This window comes from Triticum urartu, chromosome 5 (genome assembly GCF_003073215.2).
Source record: "Triticum urartu cultivar G1812 chromosome 5, Tu2.1, whole genome shotgun sequence".
NCBI lineage: Eukaryota > Viridiplantae > Streptophyta > Magnoliopsida > Poales > Poaceae > Triticum > Triticum urartu.
The window spans coordinates 15,145,742-15,150,901 of NC_053026.1; the positions used below are offsets into that span (position 1 = coordinate 15,145,742).

The window sequence follows — 5,160 nt, forward strand, 5'->3', positions numbered from 1 at the left end:
TGAACCGCATTACTTTTTTGTGGTACGTAAATTTTCCTAAACGAAGTGGAGTGCACTTCATGTCGAGTGTTGGTGAACCACAATACTTATGAAAAGTGAACCTCGAGACTATCGTAAACGGGTCGTACAACATCAGACAGAAAACCACACTTATTTAGACTAAAAACCACACTTCATTGGACAGACAAGTGCACTGCATGATTTCTTTTTTGTGGGACGTAAATTTTTTATGGGACGTAAATTTTCGCAAACGAGGTGGAGTGCACTTCATGTCGAGCGTTGGTGAACCGCAATACTATGAAAAATGAACCACATTCTTTTTCTTTTATCGTTTCCATAACATTTTTCATCAACGAGTATGGATTGCAGGGATGAGGTGAGTGTACTGCATCAATTTTTTTTTTCCAATTTTGTTTCTACTGCACACAACAGAGTGAGCTGCATTAAAAGTCAGCCCTTTCCAATTTACTTTCTCCCAATTTTGTTTTTGCACTTGGATACAACAGAAGTGCACTTCATTTTCATGCTATTTTTACATTGTACAATAACATAGGCCCCAAGCCGGCTACCACGCAAAACACAGACAACGATGTAGCCCTAGGCCGCAGGGGCACTCCACCTCGGTGTAGCGCGGCCGCAGTGCGGGATGCTCGGGCACCACTTCGCCGAGTCGTTGTTCTTGAGGTACGACTTCAGGAGGAAACGGTCGAAGCGCGTGGCCGTGTCGGGGTACTTGAGAGCGAGGAGCTGCTGCACCACGGCCTCGTCGCACACCACCGGGCACTTCACCCCCATGCATGCATCGGATCTGCTTCTTTCTTGCCGCTCTCCACCACACACGCCTTGAAGTCAGTGCTCCGTTATCCAACCTGCAGAACGCACAAAGTGCATCAACGATGGATTCATGAGGTTCAGAAAGCAAAGCCAAGCTAGCTAGCTAGTGATCCATCCATCACGCCCGCCCGCCAAGCATGCACGCAAGCTCCCACGCGAGAGTGTGCGCCTTACGCGTCGCGATCTGCGTGCACAGGTTCCAAATCACGCACGTCAAAAAAAATCCAAGAGGAAGCGTTGGAATGGCCGTGACCGACGCGCATCATTTTTGTGCAGAGGAAGTATACTACACTCAAAGGGCTGACGTACAGCGAGCTGCATGCGCGTGGTTTTGGGCTGCATCCGCACATGGAGAGAACTGCAGGACGGTGCCGGGAGGGAAAGAGGAGGGTGGGGAAGCCAGCTGAGGCCACAAGGAGTGCCGTCGGGGGAGGAGGTGGGAACTGCACTTCTTGCCAAACAGCCATCGATCATACAAAGCGAACTACAGAGTTAATTAGAGGATACAACAGGTAGGGCGACGACTCCTGGCTGGGATCTACTACGATTGAACGGTAGGCGAGCAATAATCGATCTGCACTGCATGTGGAGTCGTAGAGCACTGCACGTGGAGTCATAGTGCACTGCACCGCCGCGCCCGTGCTGCTCCAGCGGCGAAGGGGGAAAGAGGAAAAGGGGAACAGAGGATGGCCGGCTAGGGAGAAGCCCTGGCACCTTGCCCGGCGAGGAGAAATAGGGGCAGGGGAGCTGGATCCATTGTGTGGCGGCGGATCTGGCCTGAAGGTGGAGGAACGAGGCGGAGGTTGAGGTCAGGGGCACCACAACGTCCAACTTGCGGTGGCGCACATGCCTCTCCCCCTGCCCACCCGCGCGACAAAGCCACACATTGAAGCCAGAGAGCCTCGGATCCGGCCGGTTTGGGGAGGATCTAGGCCATCGGCGGTGAGGGGTCAGGCGGGGGCCATTGATGCCAGCGAGCACATGGCGGGGGCAGTGGCCATGGCTGGAGCGGGGCGGGGCCGGGGCCGTTGCTGGGCGGCGTTGCGGGTCGGCGCCGGACGGGAGGAGTAGGAGGCGGGGCGGCTTCGGATGGTAGGAGAAGGAGGCGGTGCGCCGCCGGATGGGAGGTGTAGGAGCCTAGGAGGCAGGGCGGCTCCGGACGGGAGGTGTCGGGGGGTGGGGGGGGGCTGGGAAGGGGAATCGTGCTAGATGGAGGTGGGTGTGCGCGAGAGGAGTAGGCAGGTGGGTTTTGGTTGAAACAATCGTGGGTGTGGGGGCGGGTGGAGGTGTTATCAGAATAAGAAAAGTGTTATTAGAATAAGGTTTTAAGAGGTGTTATTAGAATAGATATATATATATATATATATGTTATTAGTTTAGCGTTATTGTAGAATAGCTTATTCTACACTGCAATAACGGTACACATAAAATATAGTAACACATTGTGTAAAATATAGTAATTTTTATGAAAATGTAGTAAATTACAAACATAGATGATAAGAAAAATATTTTCTGAATTACTACATTTTGTACACCGTTTTATTAGATTTTGTACATAGCGTTATTAGAGGATATATATATATATATGGTTGATATATATATACAATGGCGTTAAAGTGAGCGAACACGTAAAAGTGCAAATCGTGCGCTCCGCCCGCTCTACCTAATCTTCCGTTCGACCAACCGAACCACATCCATTAGTACTGCTAGTAATAAACACTGGTATATATAGTAACATCATTAATTTTGTTACTGGGTGCGCAACGCAACACTTCCACCTCGCGACCCCATTCGCTAATGACAGTAAAAATGGTAGCATGCAATGGTAAAGTGATTAATTTTATTACGGGCAGCATAGCGCTGCACTTTTGCCTCACAACCCCTATTCTCTAATGGCAGTAATGATGTTAGGATACAATGGTAACATAACTAAAAACATTACTAGCAGAACGGCACCACAATCCGCCTGTGGCTTGTATCATTAACAACGACAAATAATCTATCATACACGGTAACATAGTTAACATCATTATATAGTTGTCCTCAAAAAGTAAAATCATTTAGCCATTATAATACTAGAATGATGGTGGTAATGAAGGTAATAAGGCTTCTATATTACAGTAATGGATAAAAACTCTATTACCGTTGACACCAGCCATAGGGACCACTACTTGTAATGATAGTAAACATATAAGCACTTTATAGTAATGAAATTAAATAAATTACCATTGCCTGTCACTCTCCGTCTGTCGCCTCCCCTCTGCTAGTCAAATGGGCCCTTGTACCAAGGGTAACAAGGCTTGTATATCATAGTAAGAGAATTAAATTCCATTACCGTTGATCCATTACTGCGGCGACACTACGCCTAGGCTCACGGCTCTGAAGGAAAGTAAGAGTATATCGTAATGGAATTAATTCTTTTACCATTGACACAAACCATAGTCTGTATCACGCCTCCTCCTCCCACTAACCTAAGGCCGCTGTAGTGTGTGGGTCGTAAGTTAATTAAAGGGGGCGCTCGCTGGAGGGGTCAGCGCGTAGGGTAACTTATTCTACAGTCGGGCTCACTTTAGCGGACATATATATATAAGATAAGATTGAAATGGTAGTATATACATTTGGAATGCATTAAACGTTCATTTGAGTAGCAGGTTGCATGCATTATACACGTAGCGAAATATTTTAATTGAACATAACATAAATTCAAAGTTTTGAATGGCATTTGTAGTGCGAATTGATTTGGTATAATACACGGGACTAGACTCTCTTGTTGGTGCGAATTGATTTCTTCTTGTTTTTTCGTCGACGGAAGTGCAAATTGATTTGGTACAGTACATGTTAGGTTTGTCCGGAAATTTTAACCCGCGTCTTGTTACCCTGAAATATTTAAGATATATCTTTGTGTCGTTGTGCTCCAAAAACTCTCTCCATCTCAACCTGCACCTTACTATCCCAAAATTACAACGCGTGCGAAAACTCCTACCTCCTGCGTAATCCTAGCACGCGAAATGCCCTGATACCCCTGAACCGAAAGAACCGCCTAGCTCAAATCGGTGAGGGTACTTTCGTAACTTAGCTCACAGTTCGGACAAGCGCATCCCTAAGCCATGCTTCCCCACTCCCATCCCATCCGCTCACCCATTCGTACACCGAGACCGCGAAAACCCGCGAAGCCCCACACCCTCCTCTGTCCGCCACCCAGCCGGAGCTCTCTTCCCCGACGACGTCATCCACAACAACACCTCGACGCCCCTCATCCACCGTACCAGATGAGTATCCGTCGTCGATCTCATCGTTTCGCCGGTTTAGCCACCCCGTCCTCCATCTGTAAGGAGCTGCCCCGATGTTCCCCTCGTCTTTCGGGCCACCTCCATTCTCACACCGCCGTCTTCACCTGCACCACCGGAGGAGCAGCATTATCATCGTTTCCTCGGATGATGCTGGGGCCTAATCGGCGCCACCAAAGAGGTTGTACACTAATCACCGCATTTTCTTCTTGATTCAATCTCACGGTGCTGCCGGCACTCGGTCCCGAGCTGACATGACGCAGCTCCATCCACGGAGGCGTCGCTGGCCACTTCCTCCACGGCGTCGCTCCCTCGGCGGTGACGTCCACATCAGTAGGAGCTGATGTTGCTTTAGCTCTCGCTCGCTCTGCTGCTATGCTCTTACTCTCGGTCCCCTGCCTGGTCTGCTCTTGCTATTGCTCTTGCCCTTGCTATTGCCCGCGCCGCTGCTCTCAATCTTGCTCTTTCTTGCGCTGCTGCTCTCGCTCTTGCTTGCGCTGCTGCTCTACTCTTGCGCGCCCTGCTGCCGCTCTACTCTTCTGCGCGTTATTGCTGCACGACCAGCAGATCCTGCTCTCCCTCGAGCCCCTGCAGCTGCTACCCGAGATGCTGCGACACGACCAGCTGCCACGGCTCTCGCACGCGCTTCTGCTGCTGCTACTACTATTCAGCTACTAGTGCGTTCAGTTTCAATATTAAATTCAGTTTCAAGAGCAAAAATCAGTTTCGACAGTTAAATTCAGTTTTGATAGTTAAGTTTAGAGATGAGCGGCTGGTGTATTTTACATCTAGCACTTTGTGGTTATTTATTTTACGTCATCTATTGAAGATGCTATTAGAATTCCACTCAGGTTAACGTTGTCTCGTCCTACTTCAGCCTCGTTGTTGTACAACTCACCGGAGCAACTACAACGACGAAATTCTCCATCACAGCAGAGAAGTACCCCGGGCTCCATCTCCATACGCCTAAGATATTCTTCCCCTCCTCCGACAGCCAAATCAGCCGGAGCATCCTCACCGACTAACCCAATCACGCTGA

At 49.1% G+C, this 5,160-nt stretch overlaps 1 long non-coding RNA gene across 1 annotated transcript; it reads right to left on the reverse strand.

The window, feature by feature from the left end:
• Positions 1 to 439: 439 nt before the first annotated feature.
• LOC125555455 lies at positions 440 to 2,034 on the reverse strand. Its single transcript, XR_007304711.1, has 2 exons — positions 1,144 to 2,034; positions 440 to 1,018 (listed from the first exon to the last, which is right to left on the reverse strand). It is a non-coding gene; the product is annotated as an uncharacterized LOC125555455 (long non-coding RNA).
• Positions 2,035 to 5,160: the final 3,126 nt, after the last annotated feature.